The following is a 25,421-nucleotide window of genomic DNA, read 5'->3' on the forward strand; positions in this document are numbered from 1 at the left end:
AATAGATTTACTATTTACCATAAATTATAAATTATATTGATCCAGTTGGATATTAGTGGCCACCTGCCAAGTCTACCTGGACCCCCACCATTGCTTTTCTCAGCATTTTCAGTTTCCTTAATTGTAGCACAACTTACTATTTTTAGCAGTTTTTCGGGTCCTGAACTTTCGGAGCCGTTTTGAGGCCCTAAACGATGTTTTTTGGGGAATCCGGGGGCAACATAGGTCCATAGAATGGACCGCTGTTGCCCATTCCAACAATGATAGTGCTCGGATAGATCTTTCTAACGAGCTATTGTACGCGTCAAACGGAGATCATATGCCAAAGTTACGACCCCGCGAAGTTGATGTACCAATTTACCCCAAACGGGGCCCACATTTTGGCGTTTCATCTCCAAGGGTTAGGTTTTGGAATGTAAAGGGTTGTTCCATTGTTTCTCAACAATAAATAGGCCTTCGACCCTCATTGTAACACAGTTCAGAGGCATGTAGCCATCACATCTCTTCTCAGAGATAAGCTACCATCCATCGCCCTAGCTGATTTATTTCCATTTCTGATTGTAAGCATATTTCATTATTTTTCCATTAATGAAATGAAGTATTATTTCTGCTGCATCTTTGTGTATATGGTTATCTCTGTGATTTGTTGCGTTACTGTTTAAATCCGGATCATATATATACATATATATAAAATATCTGAATAAATAAGATTTGTTAAATAAAATTTATTATAATATAATAGGTAAATATGATACTTTTTTCTTGATAATATTAGTTAAAAATATCATAATTTTTAACAATACATTGGTTGATATAATATTATTTTAAATAATATACTTAATTAAAAAAACAAAGAATATCATTATTTTCTAAATATAAATATTACTTTTAAGAATATTAAAAATATTTAATGAAGGTTAAATTTTTACCCTGTATTTCTTAAATTAAAATTTTCCAAACTCTTTCAAAATATATAATTATAAGTAATTAAAGATATTTGTTATTTAAATAATTTGATTAAAATATTTAAGATTTAGTTTTTATTATAAAATTTTCAAAAAAGCAAGAAAATGATTTATTTCAATATTTTCTAGATAAATGTTTTATTACACTAAGAATTAATCCTACAAACCAAAAACAAATTAACCAAACAACAAAAACCTTATATTTTTATTAAAATATATTCAGTATCATAGCATCACATTTACTATGGTAGCAATATAAATTAAATGTGTGGAAAAACATATTATCATAGATATTTTTAATATATATATATATATATATATATATATAGTTACAATAACATGGTAAAATAACAATTGATAAGGCATGCCTTAATAAAACAAAAACCCATTTCTCATTTTATATCATAATTATTATAATAGTATAAAAAGAAAAAAACCGCAATTATTCCTAAAATACTTTAACATGTGAGTATATAAAAATATGCTAAAACAATTAATAATTATTATTAATAATAAAATTAAATTTCTATTAAAAAAATAATCCAATCCTGAAATATCTTTTAAATTTCACTTTTATTTCTACATCCGCTTAAATTCAAATTAATATCTTTTAAATTTCACTTGTGTTTTTACATCTACTTAAATTCAAATTCTATATATATACAACTATCATGTCTGAACGCAAATAACACATCCTATTCGTTGCAGTCTCCTGTGAAATAAGATGTAGTTTCCAAAGAGCAAGAGCTGTATACCATTGCCTCCTATCAAATTTGGTTGGTTGCTATCTTCCTCTAAATCGCTACTGGGCCTCTTTTCTTTCTCACTGAAACAATTCTAAGCAAATCAGATGAGTAATACGTTTGCCAGAAGTGCTAAGTTTGATGTTGCAGAAATCGTAAATGTAGAGGAGTCTTCCGAGAATACAGCGAGGCAGTTGACGTGGACTCTACGTATATAATTCTTCTGGTCTAATTTTAATCTTATCCGATTTGTATTTGGTAAGATGTCGCATTGTTTTCTTTCTAAAAGAAATGCAATCCCTCTGGGATTGATTGATATTGATGTGTCGATAGAGTTACTAAAAAATGAGAACGATAAAAGGAGCCTCGTCACCCATATGATGATTTCAGAGTTTGAAATTATCGGCTTATTCAAACGATATGCTGTCGTCATTATAACTGAGCATGTTTAACAAATTTGGAGAATCACTTTCTCCCTAATATTTATTTAGAACGATGGAGGTTGCGTACAGTGACAACTCTGTTCCTGACTTTTCCATATGACTTTTCCATATTATGCTCAGGCAGTTTTTGAGAATTACACGTTGTCAAAAATGTATCCGGTAATTGAAAATCGCTAATAATTTAGAATAATATACATGAAACCATACAGAACTAAGTGCATCGGTTTGATGGGTTTTCGATATTTTTCAAAGCTTTTTGATATTTTTCAGTACTCTAATGTTGTGAACAACCACCAAGGAACGATTACAACGAGCTGGGATGTTTTTGAAAATTAAATATCGCTAAGACAATGTATTCCCTGCTAAAATCGAGATATATATATTTATTTATTTATTTATTAATTAATTAAATAAAGCATGTGAATCTAAATGCATCATTTTCACACTTTTCAATATGTTTTTTCTTTCCTGCAGTGAACGACCACAAAACTGTAGTTTACCACAAGCTTGTAACACATGATTTGATCACTCTCACTTTTTTTCGTTTTGAGATAAAGATTATATTTGTAATATTTATATTGGTATAGAAATAAGATAAAATGTTTGAGATAGTATTATGTTTAGCTTAAAATAAAATGTGTGATATTTTAGATATATATTTGTTTTTTTATTGGAATCAGGTATTTTAATCACTTTGCTGATTTTTTGATGGTGTAAATTGAAAGATGTATTTTGTTAATTAATTTTTTATAGATAAAATAGTATAAATTGAAAAAAATGATAAAATATACAAAGATAACTTCTTTACCTATCTAAATCAAATAATTAAACAATATTTAAAATATATTTTTACCATATTGTAATTAAAATTCATTGTGCCTGTTATTAGTGAACCGGTATGATACTTAGTTAGAAAATTTTGAAAATAAATTTAAGAAACATAAATGGAATTCTAAACTTCTGGATCTTTGAATTCTAAAACATGTCTCAATTTCTTTTCTAAAACGCATAAGAGTTCGCTAGAGTTACGTGGATGAATAAACAGTAGGGTCTCCTTATATCATAAATATTTTTTCTTGCTGGAAGTCATGCGATCGTTGGTTGAATTGTTATTGCTGGCAAAGACACACATGTCCTATAGAGATAATTCCATGTATTGCTACTGTTGTTAAATGGTGAGACGTGTTCATCAATTCTATCCGAGCCATCTCGACTTCCTTCCCTAATGCAACAACCTGCATTTATAAATAGTATAATGATTATGAATAAATGATAGGTAGGGTTCAGTTATTGTATAAACAATATAAAGAGGAATGAATATGCAGGAAGGCCGATAACAAAATTTGCGAAGCAGAGACTTCATTGGTAGCAAGACACTGCAGAGGCCGTGTGCTAGCCAGAAGAAAATTTGTGAAGCCTAAAAAGAGATTCATCAGTAGAAGCACAATACAAAGGTTGTGCGGTACGTAACTGGAATGGTGGTTGTTGGAATGATAATTTTAAACTGCCGCGAGCTGAACAGCGATGGACTTTCCGTGCGATGCAATGTGATCACATATCGCACTTTCCCTCATCACCCTTCGTTGCATGCCTCTATTTCTGCGATGCGATATTTGCGATGCGATCGCAGATCGCACGATTTAAAGGTGATAGAGGCGGTGGAAAATCTTTTCTCCTCTTGGGATGCGATGGTGTGATAAGCCATGCATTAAATTCCAGCAAGATATTTTAACGCGTGTAATTAATGATATTTACTAGGGTTGGTAAATGTAGGTGAAATCATAAATTTTACTATTTTTTTATTTTCACGGAAGTGGGAAAAGCAACACGTATTGTAAAGATATTTTGTTGTTCAATATAAAAAAAAAATGCAAAGAACAAAGACGTGTAGAGCGAGAGAGAGTATTAGCAAGAAGAGTTCTTTCTTCTCTGCAATGCACAACAGTGCTGAAGATTTAATTTTCTGAGATAGTGGAATCAGATTCTGGAACTAAAGTTCCTGTTGTAAATCCCTTTGTGTTGAGGAAGACTATTTTTTTTAATAGTTTTATTTTTTGTTGTTTTTAATAAAGATCCTGTGGCGAAAACCAGAGCGTTGTTCTCTGTGATATTTTTTATGTGTGTTTGAAATGAGCAGAAATTTCCAACATGGTATCAGAGCTTGTCTAGGCACTCGGTGATTCAAACACAGAGATTGTTTTTCACTGTAGGAGCTGTAAGAAGCTTGTTGAGCAGATTTTTTCCAGCAGAAAAGTTTTTTGCCTGTTTTTATTTTTACACCCAGTATCTCTTTTTTTCACAAGTTAAGATGGCAGATTCTGGAACTGGTTTGACAAATCCCCAACTGCCACAGTTTAATGGGAAAAACTATAGTTATTGGTCCATAACAATGAAAGCATTGTTCGCTTCTGAAGGACTATGCGAGCTGGTTGAAACTGGCTATGCTGAACCGGCAGATGCAACAGCGTTGGCTGCTTTGACAGCAGCAGAAAGAGACCAGTTGAAGAGCGACAAGAAGAAGGATGCCAAAGCCCTCTTTTTCCTCTTCCAATCAGTGCATGAAAGTGTTTTTCCACGGATTGCAACAGCAACAAAATCCATAGAAGCATGGGATATTCTCAAGACTGCCTATCAAGGCATGGAGAAGGTGAAGACTGCAAAGTTGCAGATGTTGAGGAAAGACTTTGAAAATCTCAGCATGAAGGAATCTGAAACAATAGATTCATTCTTCACTCAGGTTATTGGCCTGATAACCCAGATAAGATCTCATGGTGAGATTCTTGAAGAAAGAAGGATTGTAGAGAAAACCTTGAGATGTTTACCCTCAAGGTTTGAGTCTATTGTGGTAGCAATAGAAGAAACAAAAGATCTCTCACAGTTCACTGTAGATGAACAGAGTGCTTCTATGTTGTCTCATGAACACAGAATAAGTAGAGGAACAGATTCCTCTTTTGAGCAAGCATTTAAGACTCAGATGTCTTTTGGCCAAAGAAGAGGTCGAGGCAGAGAAAATAACAGAGGTCGTGGAAGAAGCCAAAATAGAGGCAGAAATTATCCTGCAAGCACAAGCGGAAGGAGCTGCAATCAGAACCAAGATGAAGGTTCAAGCAAACAACAAGCTCATGGACAAAGGTATGACAAATCCCAAGTCCAATGTCATTATTGTAAGAAATATGGACACTATGCCAATGAATGTAGGAAAAAGAAAAGTGACATGAATAATAGGCAGAATGCTAATTTTGCAAATGAAGAAGATAAGAACCTAAAGAATGTGCTGTTAACATGTAACATAGCACAAGACAAACAAGAAGATTTTTGGTTCTTAGACTCAGGTTGCAGTAATCACATGACTGGAAATATTGAAATGTTTGCCAATCTGGATGAAAATGTGAAATCTGAGGTAACAACAGGGACTGATGATACGATATCTGTCAAGGGTAAGGGCAGAGTCAGTATCCGAGCAAAAAATGGAGAACAGATGATTGTGCCAGAGGTATACTATGTACCTGGTCTGAAATGTAATCTTTTGAGCATTGGACAGCTCATTAACAAAGGTTACAATGTGTTCTTCAAAGATGATTTGTGTACTATCAAAGACATACCTCCAAGCAAGAAGATCATTGCACAGGTGCAGATGACCAGCAATAGAATGTTTCCTCTCAAACTCATGGCAGATTTGAAGGAAGGAAGAACTATTGCGGCTGTAACACAAGAAGTCTTTCAAGAACAAGTGAAAGATGTGAATTGGTTGTGGCATTTGAGATTTGGACATCTCAATTTCGGAGGCCTGAATCTGTTGCACAAAAAGAGAATGGTAAAGGGATTACCATTGATTGAGAAACCGGACAGCCTTTGTGAAGGCTGCATCTTGGGCAAGCAACACAGAAAAATCTTTCCAACAGGAAAGAGTATAAGGGCAAAAGCACCATTGGAAATTGTTCATTCTGATGTGTGTGGCCCGATGCAAACACCATCATTTTCCGGAAATAAATATGTTTTAACTTTCATTGATGATTACACCAGAAAGACATGGGTGTATATGCTAAAACAGAAGAGTGAAGTGTTTGAGAAATTTCGTCACTTCAAAACTCTTGTTGAGAAGCAGTGTGGGCATTATATCAAAGTGCTCAGAACAGATAGAGGAGGAGAATACATCTCCCAAGACTTTCTGCGTTTTTGCAGAGAGAATGGCATACGAAAGGAGTTCACCGCAAGGTATACACCTCAGCAAAACGGTGTTGCCGAAAGAAAGAATAGGACCATTCTTGACATGGTCAGAAGTATGCTAAAGGCAAAACACTTGCCGCATGAGTATTGGGCAGAAGCTGTTACTTGCGCAGTTTACATCTTGAATAGATGCCCAACTAAAGCTGTCATGAACAGAATACCAGAAGAGGCATGGAGTGGTCAAAAGCAAACTGTCACTCACATGAGAGTATTCGGTTGTGTGGCATATGCACATGTACTGGATCAGCTAAGGAAGAAGCTTGATAGTAAGGGGGAGAAGTGTGTCTTTATTGGCTATTGTGATGAGTCAAAAGCATACAAACTCTATAATCCATCCACCAAGAAATTGATAGTAAGCAGAGATGTGCAGTTCATTGAAGATGAAGCTTGGGATGGAAGCTTAGAGAAGACAGTGAATGTGAAGACAATTGTGTCTCACGAAGAAGAAGAGGAAGGGACAGCAGCAAATAATCCTTCCTTAATGGTTCCTCCTACACCACAGCAAGTACAACAATCCACACCACAAACTGGAATCCGAACAGCCTTAAGAAGTCAAGGAAGTGCTTCTCCAAGCACACCACAGGGATCAGAAATACCCTCAAGTTCGGATGGAACTCCAAGCACACCAAGAAGACCAAGATTCAGAAATCTGAATGAGATTTATGAACAAGGAGAGGTAAGTAACAATACCGATCTGAATTCATTATTCGCTTTATATTGTCATGTTGATGACCCGGTCCATTTTGAAGATGCGATAAATGAAGATAAATGGATTGAAGCAATGAATGAAGAAATTGGTGCAATTGAGAAGAGTAAAACATGGGAGTTAGTGGACCTCCCTGAAGGCAAAGATGCCATTGGAGTTAAGTGGGTCTACAAGACCAAAAGCAATGCTGAAGGCAAGATTGACAGGCACAAAGCAAGACTTGTTGTGAAAGGCTACAAGCAGCAACAAGGCAAAGACTATGATGAAACCTTTGCACCTGTAGCAAGGATGGAAACAGTCAGAACAGTGTTGTCTATTGCAGCGCAACACAAATGGAAGATTTATCAGATGGATGTTAAATCTGCATTCCTGAACGGAGTGTTAAAAGAAGAGGTTTACGTTGATCAACCTCCGGGCTATGAAGTTGAAGGCCAAGAGCATAAAGTTTGTAAACTGAAGAAGGCTCTTTATGGGCTGAAGCAAGCTCCAAGAGCATGGTACAGCAGAATAGATGCTTACCTGATTGAGAATGGGTTTGACAAGTGTGATGGTGAACCCACACTCTACATAAAGCAGAATGACGGTAAGATACTTATTGTTGTTCTATATGTAGATGATTTGATTTTTACAAGCAATGATGCTTCTCTCATTGCTGATTTTAAAGCAGTCATGAAAAGTGAATTTGAAATGACTGACTTGGGCTTCTTAAGATATTTTCTTGGAATTGAAGTAGACCAAAGTGAAAATGGCGTTTTCATTTCTCAAGATAAATATGTAGAAGCAGTGTTGAAGAGATTTAACATGCAGAACAGCAAGGCAGCTGTGACTCCAACTGTAGTGGGGTTGAAATTGACAAAAGAAGATAGCAGCAAGGATTTTGATCCAAAACTATACAAGAGCATAGTTGGTAGCCTTATGTACTTGAGTACAACTAGGCCGGACATTATGCACGCTGTGAGTTTAATCTCCAGATTTATGGAAAGACCGAAAGAGACTCATTGGCAGGCAGCCAAGAGGATCCTAAGGTATGTAAATGGAACGAAGGGGTTTGGTATTTTATACTCCTCTTCTGAAAGTTTCATGTTGACAGGTTACACTGACAGTGATTGGGCTGGAAGTGTTGATGATAGGAAAAGCACATCGGGATATGTGTTTCATACGGGATCGGGAGCCATCTCATGGGCTTCCAAGAAGCAACCAGTCGTAGCTTTATCAACAGCGGAGGCAGAATATGTGGCAGCAACAGCAGTAACATGCCAAGCAGTGTGGCTGAGAAAAGTTCTCAGAGATTTGTGTCATGAGCAGAAAAAGGGCACAACCATTTACTGCGACAATAGCTCAGCAATAGCATTGTCTAAAAATTCTATTTTTCATAAAAGGACAAAGCACATAGACACCAAATTTCACTTCATACGTGAATTGGTTAACAATGGTGAGATTGTTTTGCATCACTGCAGAACAGAGGATCAGCTAGCTGATATCTTGACAAAACCATTGACAAAGAAAAGCTTTGATCATTTCAGGAAATGCCTGGGTATGTAGAAAAAACCCAGCAGTTAAAATTAAGGGGGAGTGTTGGAATGATAATTTTAAACTGCCGCGAGCTGAACAGCGATGGACTTTCCGTGCGATGCGATGTGATCGCATATCGCACTTTCCCTCATCACCCTTCGTTGCATGCCTCTATTTTCTGCGATGCGATATTTGCGATGCGATCGCAGATCGCATGATCGCGGATCGCATGATCGCAGATCGCACGATTTAAAGGTGATAGAGGCGGTGGAAAATCTTTTCTCCTCTTGCGATGCGATGGTGTGATAAGCCATGCATTAAATTCCAACAAAATATTTTTATGCGTGTAATTAATGATATTTACTAGGGTTGGTAAATGTAGGTGAAATCATAAATTTTACTATTTTTTTATTTTCACGGAAGTGGGAAAAGCAACACGTATTGTAAAGATATTTTGTGTTGTTCAATATAAAAAAAAAATGCAAAGAACAGAGACGTGTAGAGCGAGAGAGAGTATTAGCAAGAAGAGTTCTTTCTTCTCTGCAACGCACAACAGTGCTGAAGATTTAATTTTCTGAGATAGTGGAATTAGATTCTGGAACTGAAGTTCCTGTTGTAAATCCCTCTGTGTTGAGGAAGACTATTTTTCTTAATAGTTTTATTTTCTGTTGTTTTTAATAAAGATCCTGTGGCGAAAACCAGAGCGTTGTTCTCTGTGATATTTTTTATGTGTGTTTGAAATGAGCAGAAATTTCCAACAGTGGTGTCGTTTAATGGGACGAAAGGGATTACGGAGCGATGGCGTCTTTATTGATTGTTCTTTCCCCTCCTTGTCCTCGGTATTATTTTTATTTTGTTTACAAATACCATGCTTCTAAGGTGTTGCTCTCTCAAGAAATTATGTGCGAACAAATTTCGAGTATTAAGGATTCACCATGAATATATGGTTTTAGAATATGATTTCATTATGAATTGTGTTTCACTGCTGACTAATCGCGATGCTTCCCACATAAGTATTAAGGATTCACCATGAATATATGGTTTTAGAATAGGATTTCATTATGAATTGTGTTTCACTGCTGACTAACCGCGATGCTTCGCACATAAGGTTGAACCATCCACAAGAGGATTACAACGAAGATTATATACAAACTGTATGACGCTTCGAAATCCTGGAAAAAAAGTTGTACCCATTTTATGATTTATATCGTGTTCATTTCATTTTCCATTAAAAAAAATTCTGCTATAAATTCACCCGTTAATTGGTCATAGTTTCTTTTGCAGTTGAGAGAAATGGACGTTAATTGGTCCTATTTTCTTTTGCAGTTGAGAGAAATGGACGATGACAGTTTGTCCATTCAACTCAATGACCGAACTGTTTTCACTCAGAAAATTTGTCTTGGTTGTAGGAGAGAAGTTTCTAAGGTAAGCTTTGCATTGGTTGTAGGAGAGAAGTTTCTAAGGTGAGATTTGCAATCTAACTTATAGATTCAGGGTTGGCTCCTTCGATCGAGAGAGACAGTGTAATCACTGAATTAACGACTGAGTGTAGACAGTGTAATCATTGAATCAACGACTGAGTGTACTTTTACACCGTGACTAGATCTTCAGTTGAGTTGTGTAGATGTAGGGTTTCGTTGCGTAGATGTAGGGTTTCGTTGGGCTGTTGTGTAGATGTAGGGTTTCTTTGAGCCTTAGGGAGATAGTTCATGGGGCAATAAAGTTAAGAAGCTAGGGTTTATGTCAATTTATCAAGATTTACCAAGATAGATTGATAAATGCAATGTAGATAGCACATCGTAGATCTTTGTTATGGAGGGAGAAAATACAAGAAATTCCGCTATATTAGGCATATAAAATGAATCCTAAAGTAATTTTAAAGGATAGAGATAGGAATACTTGAATATCTTAAGTGAGGGCATCAAACTATGGATGAATTTTGAATTAATTACTCTTATTCAAATCCGCATAAGACGATGCATTCAAATGAGATTACAAAGAAGGAAACATCGAAACATACAAAGAATACAATACATATTAAGACATACTACAACATGAATCATTATATTACTCACGGAAATATGTTGATCTTTGAACACACAAACAATCGCTATTCCATTCTCAAAAACCAACCTTTTCCCATATTTGTCATGTAATATATAGGAAAAATACAATAGACATAAGTTCCTTAGATTTTGGTAGCAATAATTACAGGATATGTACATAATTTGAAAGCTTAATGAACAAAAATAAAAATAATCCTATCATCCTAGCTACTCAGATCTCCATCTGCATATATCATTGGTCAAAACTGATTTGTAAAATGTTGTGTGTATCTTATGCTAGTATCCTAGAACAAAGATGAGGTTGCTACTTCATTATAGCATCTCGAGTTGTTCACTTGTTTGTAGGGTTGATATGTCAAATTGAAACTCGTCTTCCCTCCTTGTAGAAAATTGGTGCATGAACCTGTAAATTATGTTGAAATTGTGTAACTACCTTTCTAACTACTTTCTCCTTTCAAGGATTTCTTTCCCCATGTCCCTCAGGCACAAAAGCCTCTGAAATCTTACCACAACATATCAAAACTAATAAACTATCAAAAAGATTAAACTGAGTAGGTCTAAAAGCTGAGGGACCATTAGGGTTTGTGCAACAAAACTAGTGTTTATGCGAAAAAATTAGATATTGTGTATTTCTCCACCACGTGAAGCAAACTAATCATTGCCCCATGGCTTCTACAGCCTGAGCAAGGAAGTCTAGATTGTTCTGACTTCTTGTCACCCTTTGATGAGCCCCAGAAATGAGTAATTATATGGGCTCATTCAACCTCCTAATTCGACTTAATAAAGTGAATTGGGTTAGTCATTATGCCAACAAGTCTAATGTCTGCTTTATGCAGTATTTTTGGTCAATTTTGAGACAAAATCAAAGGTTTAAATGATCACTTGGCAGCCAAATTCATGGAAGAACAAGGGGGAGGATTTGTAGGAAGGTGTCCCCTTCATTTATGAGCCCTTACCTCGAATTATCCATCAAAAACTCGGAGCACAAGGGGCAGCCAAGCAAGTCAAGTAGGACTGTTGTTAACTACAAGTAAAGGAACCCAAGTCCCTAAAGTTTAGGAGGACTGTTGGGGTCCTCAATTTGTATAAATAAAAAGGTTGAGGGCCTCATTTGGAGTTAGCTAGTTTGTAATTTGATTTTAGTCAGTTAGTCATTTTGTTAGTTCAACTTTAGTCACTAGGTTAGCTTTGCATTTCAGCACATTTTCAAGCTTTTTCATGTAGACAGTTTTTAGGATGTAACTATTATTTTTTTATCAATAAAAATGAATCCAGATTTGCACCAGCTCTAATATTTCTTAGGAGGCTGTAGCTCTTGGGTTTGGGCCCAACCCAAGTGTGCAGTACCTCCTTTGCGTACTTTTATGTGTCTTTGTTGCATTCTTAGAATAAAATCTATTATTTAGGTTAAAATCTTATTTTGTTACTTAGGTTGTTTTTGATGATTAAATTAGCTTTTCATGTTCAGGTTGATTTGATAGGTTGGTAACAGAAAATATATTCGAAAAATGCCATCAAGTAACCCTTGATCTCACCTCTCCCTCCTCGCTACCATGAGCTGAGACCAACGTGTCCTCGCTGCCACAAAAACATTGTTTTTGCTTCTTCATGCAATTGCTAGTGTTAGATTCTTAGTTGCAAAAGTTGATACCAGTTATGATTACATGCTTAGATCTGTTCTTGTTTGGTTTTCAATGTTGTTTTACATGATTTCCTGCCAATAAACTTCTGTCCATCATGGTTTCTAGTTTCTAGGTCAAAGTAGGTTAAAATAGCTAGATCTTTGGTTTTTCTAGTCTTTCTTCGATCAGTCTTGAGAAATAGTGTGCAGAGCATTTGTAATAACCCTTTGCCTACCCTTACCCCATCAATGTAACTTGCTCCATCCCCGAACTTAGATTATTACCCTTAATTTGCCTCATTTTCCCACTTTTCCCTAATTTCTACATTCTTGTGCATCATTGCTCCCTCCATCCTCGAACAAATCCAATCGCTCCTTAGCCTCATTCACCAGGTCCTAGACCCCTTAACATCTTTATCCAACTTCCATTTCCACTTTCCCACCACTTTTCCTCCATCAACCCTCCAAAATCCCTTTTTCAGAACATCTTGTAGAAGCTACAGAACATCCTATAGAAGCTACAGTACATCCTATAGAACCCCTGCAGACTTCTTGTAGAAGCTCATGAAAGCGGTTTCTTGAGATCTGATCACTATGAAACTCTTTGGAAGGGTGCTAGGGACCCCTTAGGCCCTCTTCTCAACTTCCCAACATCCTGCAAGAATTTCCTTTCGCCAATCAACCTCTACATAGAAAAAATAGTTAAAGCACATGCATAATAATTCTGACAACTTACTAAAAAATACAAAAAGATGTTTTTTCCAGATTTTACTGTAGAAGTATCTTAGTCACATGCATTTTACCTTCCTAGAAGTCAATGGCATCAATTTCCATTGCTTTCATCGCTTTTCTTGCACCAGTAGTGTTAGTCGGTAAAACTAGGGTTTGCTAGGGTTTGCATTTCGTTTCAGCTTTCCGCTTCTTTCTGCAAGTAGATTAGCCTCTGTTGAGTTAGCTTTCATCCATAAGTTAAAAGCTTCTTCTAAGAGCCCATATAATTTGTGTTAAGCGCCTAGTGGACTTGTGACAGTTGATCAAGTGACAGCCGCAGCAAGAGCTAGTACTTGTGCATATAGCACCGTCACTTCCAAGTTTGTTACAAACTACTGGCTTGATAAAAGTAAAGAAGGGAGTCCCAGGAGTTGCAGCATTATTGTTGTAATACTGGAGCCCACCATCTTTTTGGCGCCATTACCGGGGAAGCGTCAGAGTACTGGTGATTGCTGCTTTTCTTCTATTTTCTACTACAACCTTCTGCTAAGTAGTTTATTTCAACAAGCGTAAAGTAGATTGTTTCATTTCCATTCTGCAATTTCATTTCCGCAAAAGTAGATTAGCATTTCAATTCCGCAATTTCAATTTTGCAAGCGTAGTCTAGCATTTCGTTCCTGCAATTTCATTTCAACAAAATATATTAGTCCTTTCGTGCTTTCATTTCAATTCCGCATTTTCATTTCATCAAAATAGTTAGTTGCAGTTCAATCTATTTTAGTTTTGTAGGTACAAGCAGAAAAAAACCAAAAATCGGCGAAAAATATTTCATGTCATGCCTTGTAGGAGTAGAGATAAGTGAGAAAAATGTGTGCACAACACCCCCCACTGCTTCACACAGCCAACCTTCTCTCTTCTTTGATGGCTACGATTAAAAAGAACCCTTAGGCAAACAGCAAGACATATTTGAAGAACCTCTAGGGGAGAAGAAGAAGAAAACATTCCTCTAGAGAAAATGGCTGAATAGAAATGTTGGGAGTAGTACCTTTTCTTCCAACTCATCCATTGAAGGTGAAACTGAAAACATGTGGGAAGATGTCAAGAGCGAGATCAGATAAACTATTTCCATGCAACTAGCTACCTTGCAGATCCAAAGGAAGTAAGAGGAAGTCGAGAGGGCTTTGGCCATCTTTTGTCCTAGGTGCACTAGAAAGCATCCTAGGAATGAATGTCCATTGCACTCCATAGAAGTGTGTTTTGTCTGTGAAGGAGACCATCCTACGAATCAGTGCCCTTCCTTGCCCAGACTTAAAGCTGCATGTCAGAAGCCTAAAGGTGCCACTGAACCACTCTATTTCATGAAACAAAGGAGGCTATGTGGACCCAGACCTTACTAGCAAGGAATCCAAGAGACATTCCAGACTTATTATAACCCCTATCAAGCCACTTCCATGCCTTCTTGGGGTCCCCCTACTCATCCTTCCTGGTCTACACCTCGTCGTTGGTCATATCCTCCTCAATATTATGCCCAACGAGTTGCTCATTTATTTCACTCTTACGCTCAGCCATAGCCTCAGTGGAATGCACCTCATCAGGGGTGGAGGCCCCAGTACAACTCTCCTCCCACTCATTTTCCTCCACCACCTGCCTAACCACAACCTCGTCCACATCCATCTCAAATATACACCCTCACTCAACTACCCATACCACCATTTCCAAACCCGCACATTGGAATAGCTCAACCCAATTGCAAAGCTGAGGCACAACATGTCCAAACGACTCCTCTTGAGCTCAATGATATTCACCGTAGCTCAGGAAGAGTATTGCAAAAAAGAGACTATATTGAAAACATTGAAGGACCACATCCAGCAAAAGAAGATTCAAAAGAAAAGATCAAAGAACCATGGACTGCACTTGATGAACAGAAGGCATCAAAATCAGAGATCGAGAGAGTTCCCTCATGGTTACCATCAAATCTTCCATGTATTCAAGAGAAAATTCAGCAAAAAGAGGAAGATGAGAAGGTCATGGTAGAAGGTGACATCAAAGATGATCCAGATCAGCAAAAGAACCAAGGATATCAAAGCTATATTGAGATATGGTTCTAGATGGTCACTAAGTTGTAGCAGTACTCTCTTCCTCAGCTATGTTTGATCCCTTCAAAGTCATTTTGGTCTCTGAAATCTAGATCCCTGTCAAAGCATGCATTTTAAGCCTCCACATCATTTTGTCTCTAATATCGATGTGCACGTGGCTCCATTGGAAGTATTCTTATACTTGAAAATGATTTTGTTTTTCAAGTAGGGTAGGGTAGGAAAAAAGAAAAAAAGAAAAAGAAAAAAATGAAAATAAGAGGAAAATAAAAATCCAAGGTGAAAACCTCCTCGGAGGCACCTTAGATTGGCTCATTGATTGAAAACTTCCATAAGGCGGTCAATGGGTTGGAAAGAAGATAAAAGAAAAAAGAATAAGATCCCTGGGTGAAAACCTCCCTTGGAGGCGCCCAGGGCAGGCAATTAGGGTGAAAACCTCCATGAGGCGCCCTAGTTGTTTTCAAGAAAAAAATAAAAAAAACAAAAAGAAAAAGAAAAATAAACCTAATTTCTATTGAATAATTGCAGGTTGTGGCAAGGACATTGCAGGTTAGGAGGATGGCACAAAACAAGGACAGAGATTTCACTTTCTATAGGAAGTTTTGTGTCTTTTACAGCAAGTTTTGTGTCTTTTAAGGAAGCCTACAAACAAGCCAAAATCAATCCCTGAAGAGGACCCGAAGGTTGGGAATTGGTCCATGAGGCGTGTAAACGTCCTTGTTTCCATCCCTCACCCTTCTCCATCATTTTTCCACCTCATTGTGCTTCTTTTATGAAAACTTTGTTTTCTAGAGGAAGTTCCTATAGAAATGACAGAAACCTAAAAATGGATTTTAAAAATTAGTTTGGCGAACATGAGAGCTTCATAAAGGTTTCATAAATCCTCCTGCAAACTTCAAACCCCTCTTCCATCATTTCCAAGTCTACATTATAGCCCAAGCTCATTTCTCCTTACTGTCCAAAAAACTACAAAATGCTTGCAAACAAAAATTCATCGAGCAGAAATTTGTTTTTTCCCTAACTTGTAAACCATGAATCCATTTACAAAACTGTTCTATGGGGAGTTGCATAGGGATGATGGCAACATGCCTGAGCAATTTCAGCCAATTCCAATGCATGGTTTCCAAGAAATCAACCTCCATCACCTTCAGCCATTTCTGCATTTTGTCCATATCCGTGCATCCATTTCAAAACCTGTTTCGTGGGGAGATGCATATGGGTGATAGTAACCTACCCAAGTAGTTTCAGCCAATTCCACTGCATGGTTTCCGAAAAATTGACCTCTGTCATTTTCATCCATTTTCAGTTTTTCTCGAAATATGTGTATCCATTGGCCACAATTTTGCTATGGGAGGTGCATAATGATGATAGAAACATGATCAGAAAGTTTTAGGTAAATCCAATCGATCATTTGGGATCTATGTAGAAAACAAGTCGCTGTCTTGCAAAAATCTAGTATCAGCAGCATGAGGGTGAAAATCTGAACATTGAAACAGGCTCCTGCAGCTTACATCCAGCCAGAGGATACCTACATAGGAAAAATAGCCATGAATCAGCAACCAAGCCAGCATGCAACCACAGAAACAAAGGCATGCAGTAGAAGGAAAGGCCACAGCACCACACAACAAATGCATTCGACTTCTAGGTATGTGACTAAACTCATTCCTCTGTTGCATGAATGTAATTTGAAAACTGCGTGAACAATGAGATGGTTGTGATTAAAAAAATCGGTGGCCAGCTAACTGGCCACCCTCATCCAGTTCAAACAATGCTCAGTGGATGCAATCGACACGTGTGATTAGCCATCTCAGGAAGAAATCTAAAAACACGTAGTGGTGGTTGTTTAAACTCCAGCATGATTAATGGACGTGATTACAGGCAAAGAACAAACAGTCTGACGAACGTGACAGACGCGATTACAGGTAGAGAACAAACAGTCTGACGAACGTGATGGATGTGATTAGTGGTGGTTGTTTAAACGGTCTGCATGGTGCCAACGTGCACTTGGCCAGCTCACCCTCCATCAACGGAAGTCTCCATAAACAGCCAAACGAACTCTCACCTCCATTGTTTCCATTTTATCATCATCCGTGTGGCTGCAACAATCTCCATACCAGCTCCATAGTAGGGAACCAGTGTTTCTCAGCCATTTTTGTTTAAAACCCTCCTTCTTGTCAACATTCTACAGGAAGCACAGTTTTGTTCTACAGGAAACGAGAGCCTTCTACAGGAAAGGCTGAACAGCTACGGAGCAGGAAAACCTGGGATTTTCGTTGAATTTGGAGCCCATACGAGGTAGGCTCGAAAAAAATCTTCTATGCATGGTATGTTTGTGCAAGGTGGTGAATTGGATGACATCAGATTGGGAAACCAGAGGAAAATTCTGCCTGCACATTGAAAAAAGTAAAAAGTTTGCGTTCATATTTTTAGAGTTCTACACAGTTCCTTTTTTCCCCTCTGCATTCGAAGTCTGTATTTTTCTTTCTCACCTTCTTCTGAAAAGAGAGATGCAACCATAGGGACTAAGCCTGTGTGAAAGAATGAATTTACAAGATTGTCCACTTTCTGAAAGAAAAAAACTGTGTTATTTGTTCTCTGATCTGTCAAAAAATTTGATTTCTTTTCAAAAAATAAGAATCAACTTCAGGTTGGAAAAGTTTGAAGAAAGGAAAAACTGCAAGTTTCTATTGTGAAAAACACAAAAATTCCAGGAGCAGTAATAGGTTCTACGGGAGGGGCAATGAGTTGTCTTTTCTAGAAGAAAACGCGGGTTTTTGCAAAATTTCTCACTTCAAGAGGTAGGTTCCATGCATACCTACCTTGATCATCAATATGTGGAAGGAATGATATCATTTTAAGGAAGGATTAAACCTAAAAAAGAAGAGTAATTGCATTCAAAATTTCTGCCTATTTTTAAAAAAAAAGAAGAAGAAGAAAACAAACAGTTTTATTTGTTGCATGTTTCTGCAAAAGAAGTGATGCAATTTTAGGGAAGAATCAAGCCTGAAGAAGGTGAGAAAGCCAATGGTGAAGGAACACAGGACATTCAAGCATAGAAATAAGAGGAAGAAAAATGGGAAATGTGCCAGATTTCTAACCCTAAAACAAAGGGAGAACAACAGCAGCAAGAAGGGCACAAGTACTATTTCTTGTCGTAGGCTGTCACTTGATCAGCTGGCACAAGTCCGCTAGGAGCTTAAGCCAACTTCTATGAGCTCTTAGAAGACGCTTTTAACTATGATGGATGAAAACTAACTCAACTAGAGGCTAATCTACTTGCAGAAAGAAGAGGAAAGCTAAAAGGAAATGTAAACCCTAGCAAACCCTAGCTTTACCGACTAACCCTACTGGTGCAAGTAAAAGGATAAAATTACATAAATGGATGCCATTGACTTCTAGAAAGGTAAAATGCATGTGACTAAGCTACTTCTGAAGAGAAATATGAAGAAAACATCTTTTTGCATTTTTGAGTAATTTATCAGAACTATTTTTCATGTGCTTTAACTGTTTTTTATTGTGCAGAGGTTGATTGGCGAAAGGAAATGTAGTAGGTTCTTGCAGGAGGTTGGGAAGGTTAGAAGAGGGTCTAAGGGGTCCCTAGCATCCTTCCAGAGAGTTTCACAGTGTTCGAATCTCGAGAAACCACTTTCGTGAGCTTCTACAGGAAGCCTGCAGGGGTTCTACAGGATGTTCTGTGGCTTCTACATGATGTTTCTACAGGATGTTCCGAAAGGGGATTTTGGAGGGTTGATGGTGGAAGAAAGGTAAAGAAGTGGGTACGGAGGTTGGATGATGATGTGGAGGGGTCCAGGACTTAGTGAACGAAGCGGGTGAGTGATAAGGATGGTTGGATTTGTTCAAGGAGGGGTAGAGCAATGTTACACAAAAATATGGAAATTAGGTCAAAGTGAGGGAACGTAGCAAATGTGAGGCAAGAATTAAAGTTAAAGGATGGAGCAGGAGGTATTGATGGAGTAGGGGTAGGCAAAGAGGTATCACAGGTGCTTTACAAGTTATTTTCCAACTATTCAAACAAAGACTCGGAAAACCGAAGACCTAGCTACTTTAACCTAATTTGACCTAAATATCAGCAAAGAAAATGATCAGAAGTTTATTTGCAATGAAATCATGTGAAATGGCTATGAAAACTAAGCAATCATGAACCTGAGTATGTAGCCACAACTGGTATTAACTTCTGCAAATGAGAATCTAACACTAATAGTTGCATGATGAAGCAAAGACATTGTTTTTGGTGGAGGCAAGGACACCTAGGTCTCAACTCATGGTCCCACAAAGGGAGAGGTGAGATCAAGGGTGCTTGATGGCCTTTTTCTAAAGATCTTCTTTGTTATTAACCTATCAAATCAATCTGGACATGAAAAGCCTTTTTAATCGTCAACAATGACCTAGGTAACCAAGCAAGACTTTAATCTACTTAACAAAAATTATTTGATAAAGACATTAAAAACATATAACAGTACACAAAGGAGGCCTTGGAACTTGGGTTGGGCCCAACCCCAAGAGCTGTGGCTCCTAAGAAAAAGCTTAGAACTGATGCCAAATGAAACTTCTTTCCATTATTAAAAAATAACCATGTCACAAAGAAAGTTGTACAGCAGAAGCTACAAAATGAGCTGAAAAACTAACTGTGCTATAGTGCAAAATACAACTGCTCAAAAAGTAAACTACGAAGGCTAGACGCCTTCCTATTTATGCACTACGAGGGTCTCCAACATCCCTCCTTAACTCGAGCGGCTCGGCTACTCGAACTGCTAGTGATCAGTCACATTACACAAAATTGCTCAGTTGCCCTTGGGAATCCTTTTCGGCAGCCTCCTAAACTCCAAGCTGAGGGTGGAGAATTTGAGGAAGGGGCCATTTAGTGCAGGAGACACCATTATTATGAATCCTCACCTTTGTTCCTTCATGCTTGGCTGTCATTTGGCTCATAAATGCTTGTCCTTGGTCCAAAATTTGTCCAAAAATCTGCAATAACCACGTGTTAGCCTTCATGGTCAAGTGATTATTCTTATTCGTTCAACTAACTTAAATATAATCTGAAAACATGCATAAACTATGAAAAATGGTGGATTGACGAAGAACAATAGGCAAAATGAGCCCAATAAGTTACCCATTTTTGGGGCTTATCATCACCCCCCAGCTAAATGGATTGCTCATCCTCTGAACAACTAATCTAGCTCATCATCCTTGATAGCTTTGACTGCCTCTCTCATGTCCCAAGCCTCTGAGGTGATTTCTTCTTCCCAGTAATGAAATCCTATTTTTCTTTCCACTTCCTCCCACTACCTGTTTTCCTCTTCTCCCTCAACTCTTTCCAGTAATCCCAAAAGCAAGGGAGGACTGAACTTTAGGCTGATCCAATTGGCCTGCAAATTTTTCATTGACTATTTATAGAGGGGTACCCTTGCCAAGGCCTCCCTCATCCTAGTTGGATAGTGTTATTCTCTTATCTTCAAACTGTGGGGCAGTTTGTTCCACCTCCTTGTGCAAGCATGAAGGAAATTATCCCCCAACATTCTCTCCATGTCCTCAAGGTGGGCGATAGCTTGAGTTTGTCATTCAATGTAATCTGGTAAATCCTGAGGGTTGTTGGCCAAGTGCTAGTGGGCACTTATCAATCCTCAAGGATCCTTCAGCTCTGCTCTAATCATTAGTGTTTCACGGAGTTCCCTGTTGATAATATCTTGGACCTCTGTTGCCCTTTTTTCCTCATGATTCAACCAAGAGGCCATGGCCATAAGTTGCACATCTCCTACCACAACATTGGGATCCCACAAATTCATGTTTGGAAGGGCCAAGTTGTGTAAATAAAACTCTGATAATTTAGCCTTGTCCTCTGATGAGCTACTGTCACATAAAGCCATGAATTGATTATAGTTTTTAAATGGAGTAGTCCCCCTTTGGGCTAAAGTGTTAATCTGGAATTGCAACCATTGATCTTTAAGGTACAAAGCATATGACTTGGTAGGCTGCCTACACTGTATGGCCTCTATTGCCCAGCTGGCCATGCAGGTCAGTTGGGCTTCCTTCTCATGTACCTGTTGCCTTAGAGACTGTACCTCCTCTGTTGCCTGCAACTTCTTCTGATGTAGTTGTTTTGTTAGTGCCTCGATCTCAGCCTGCAGGCCATCCTTTCTTTGCTGTTATCTAAGGTTTCTTTGTCTGTTGGAGGCTTTTCCCATTGATGTTGTTCTCCTAGAATGGAGGGTCTGTCTTCCTTATGGATTCCCTGTAGTTAGAGCTGTTGTTTCAGCAGCTCGTTCTCTTCCTGTAGTTTGGCCCTCTGACTGCTTTCCACATGCTTCACCATGGCCAAATCTTTCCTTGACTCCATGAGTTATTCTTATATGGGGCCTATGTCTGCCACACCCTTGGACTTGGCAATCCTCATCCAAGTGTGAGTCCTAATTCTTTCTTCTTCCAGTGCAAAGAATAGTGGCACTGCAAATTTCTGGGGAATTATTTTCCCAGCTTCTAACAGGTTATAGTATGAGCCCAAACTGGGCTGAGGGCTTGGTTCCAATATTTCCTTTGTCCTTTCTTCTTCCTGTGATCGTTTGGCTGCCTTTTCCTCCAATTTCTTGGTCTCTTTTAGCCCAGCCCGAGTTTCCTATAGAGCCATTTCAACTTCCTGTAGAACTGTCTTTGAGTCCATTGTCTTCAGTCTTTCTCTCCAGGTGGAAGTTTTTGGGCTTCCTCGTTCATAGGTGATAGATATATTTGAAGGAGACCCTTCCTTTGGTTTAGGGGTTGTGTCCTCAATGATAATTGGCTCCTTTGACTGCAGCTGGGGTCTGGCTACTTTGATCTCTGTGCTCCTTCTTGCTTTAAAGTGCATGGGGGTTTGCCTCTTTCGCTTCCCTTTTTGTTTTGGAGGTTTTTTTAAGGTGGCCAGCACAGCTGCTGCCTCTCTTGCCAATATTTCTGATGATTCCCCCCTTTGCTATTCTGTTTCCATGCTTCTTGTAGAAGCCTCTGTGTCAACCGTTTCTTCCTGTATTGCGGCCATTTAAGGATCTGTTTTTACCTTTTGTTTTGGTGTGACTATTGTGCTTGTGCTAGCCTTTACTTGAGATGTTTCTGCCTTCTGTGCTCTCCTCTGCAGTCTCTTTTCACTTGGTGTTTGTGCTATTATTCCTTGCTCTGTTTTAGGCTCAGTAATTTGGCCCTTTCCCTCTTTCTCCTTTTGTCCTGCTTGTGCTTGTTTGTCCTGTGTTTCTTTACCACTGGTTTTCTCTCCTACTTCAGTGTGTTCCCCTTCCTCACTGCTGGATGAGGTGATCTCCTCAGCCAGAATTGTAATATCATCATCTCTGGACATGTTTCGGAAAATTTCCCAAGAGAGGGGGGCAATGTAGGTGTGGAGGGCATCTTCCACTAAAAGTTTGATGAGCCCATAACTGATCCGGTGTCCCTTCATTCAATTTTGTGCCACATTCAGTTAATGACTGTAGAAGAAAATAGGGGATGCTCAACTTCTCTTCTGGAGGTAAATCCATTCCATGTCTTAGTTCATTCAGCAACGTGAAATGATAGTCATAGACAATGATGAACCTCCCTTCACAGGTAATGTATTTCATGATTTGGAAACTGACTTCGCTCCAACGAGGAGGTAAGCTGGTTCTCCATACCCCGTTCTTGTCTTCTACATGATGTTCCTTAGGTAGGAAGAATGCTTTCTTGGCTGCCTGGCCTAATGACCTTTCTTCTTTGCTCCAAGGGAGCCCTAATGGGAGACCAGTGACACGACTGCTGAGCTCAGGAGTAAATTCTAGGGTCAAACCCCTAAAATTCACTGGGGCCTATGTCTTTGACTCGGGTTTTAGGGACATTAAGAATTCCTCCGTTATCTCATCGTCATGACCCTGAATTTTGTCACAAAAGGACATCCAATTGGCACGGGTGAGGAGGTCCACCACTTCCAGAGGCTCACTAGCTTCGTGGGATCCGAACAAGCTCAGTTACGTTGAAATTTACTAATGAGATGTGTAACAGACACGTGTGGAGTGTCCAGTCAGGGAAAATCGTCGGGACTGGTAGTGGTGGCGGCTGTTAATGGAAGAGGGGAGGTGATGGCAGTTAGAGACACACAGAGAAATGATGGCCGTGACGTTGGATTAACAGTTCAGTCTAGCCACCTCATCCCCTCACCATGAATTGCACTGCAGTTAAAAGATACTCGGCTGAAGACTCTCACCACCTGTTGTTCATTTGCACTTGCAACATCCTCAGCCGAAGTACGTTTCCTCTACTTCCAAAATCTGTTAACCCGTCGTTCTCCACCAAGTTTTTTGGCCTGTTTCAAAAATTCTCCCGCGTACCAGGCTCATTTAGTGGGGCAGTGATATCCTACAGAAGCCGACAAGAGTTCTACAGGAAGTACGACACAACTTTCTGGAGTAGGGAAGCCTAGACTTTTCTTCATCGAATTCGGAGTTCTGAGAGATGTAGGCTCAAAAACACTCTTCCATGCATGGTATGTTACGGAAAGGTGGTGAGTTGAACTGTCTCAAATTGGGGAGTCCGAGAAAAATCCTCCTGTGAGTTGGAAATAGTAGCTTTCCTGTGTGTTGCACAATATTTCTCAGTCTTTTTTGCGTCAAAATTCTCCTCCACAGTTCGCGTTAAAAAAGAAAATTCTCCTGTAGGAAAGATACGAAATTGTGAGGGCTAGCCTGTGTATGAAGAATTTGAATTTACATGTTTGTATGTATGGTGGGAATAAACATTGAGCTTTATACTCTGCCTATGGAAACCTAATTTCTTCCTTCATAAACAGATAACTGAGTTCTGGGCAGCAACAGCCTTAAAGCCAGGCAATTGGTGCTAATTGATAGTTGAAATCCCTTCTCAAAGTTCAGGGAAGAAATCCATAAACAACATTCCCTTTTCTGGTCAGAGCATAAAACAGGGCACTCTCACCATGCCAGGGGGGTTTATCAGGAAAGAACCTTCGGATCCCAGCAAGCTGCGTGAGCATCCGAAGGTGGTGGACTTCTTAACCTGTGCCAATTGGATGTCCTTTTGTGACAAAATTCAGGGTCATGACGATGAGATAACGGAGGAATTCTTAATGTCTCTAAAACCTGAATCAAAGATGTAGAGCTGTAACAAGGGTCTTTTTCACCTCTAGTTATGCTACATTAATAAGTCAATCCGGGAACGCTTTGTTATTGCAAAGAGTAGCTCAATCCGTGGCTATTCGTCAGAGTAATGTTCGTAGTACAGTTTCTAGAAAATACAAGAAGGATGCTAAACTAATTTGCGTTCAAAAGGAAACACACCAGGCAATTTATCAGTCGAGGGTGCGGAAGCGATAACCCATCCCTCTAGAAACTGATGGAAGGAAAATAGAGTATGGACCAAAGATCTGGGAGTTAAGCAGCGACTTGTTGGCTCACTACAGCTTTCGACCTCCTCTCACACCAAAACAGTAAATGCAAGGAAATGGAACAGCAGAAAGTAAAATGGAACAGCAAATGCAAAATGGAACGGCAAACCTGAAATGGAACAGCAGAAAATGGAACGGCAATAAATGGAACAGCAACTCGATAAACTAGAACTCGCGAGTTAGAACTGAATTGGCTCTACTGAACTAAACTCCCATTCCACAATCAAATAACAATCTTCAAAAGCAACTCCAATGATCTTTACTTTATGAGGCGATATTCACAAATGAATTATGGAACAACATTTATCATATATGTACAACACACTTTATTATAGCAATCTGATGTTTCCAAAGAATATGACTTCTGCTTCCAAATGGAATAATATTACTTTCAGGTTCCCACGAATAAGAGTTCGAATGAATCCAATAGCAATATTTAATATAAAAGCTCTGTAACAGAAATGATTGGCTTAAGTAGTACTCATGCAATCAACTCTGAAGAGATTCATTTACACGATACAGAGTTACTTACATAAATCTCCCGAATGAAACCATTAATGCAGTAGTCATAACAGAGCATGGAACAGCATATGACAAACACGTCAGATTACCAAATTATACAGACAATCCACACAGAAACCAAATTATAATGATACAAAAGCAAGTGTACTTCGGAGCCGGGCCCTTAGCTTCCAAGGATACACCGCTTTAGATTACTCCAGACGCAGAGATGAAATAAAGCACCAAGTCTTTCGTATTAATGCATTAACAAACGTACAACAAAACAAGTCTTAACGAGAGTCGATGATCAAAGTTCAACTGAAACTGAAATTTACATATATGAAAAAGGTCTCTCTCAACTTAACATTGCTGCCCCTTTTTATAAGAGAATTTGCGGAGGTATCTAGATAACAAAAATAAG

This window comes from Pinus tabuliformis, chromosome 1_1 (assembly GCF_031772625.1).
Source record: "Pinus tabuliformis cultivar Carrire ecotype Pingquan chromosome 1_1, CPIR1, whole genome shotgun sequence".
In the NCBI taxonomy this organism is placed as follows: domain Eukaryota; kingdom Viridiplantae; phylum Streptophyta; class Pinopsida; order Pinales; family Pinaceae; genus Pinus; species Pinus tabuliformis.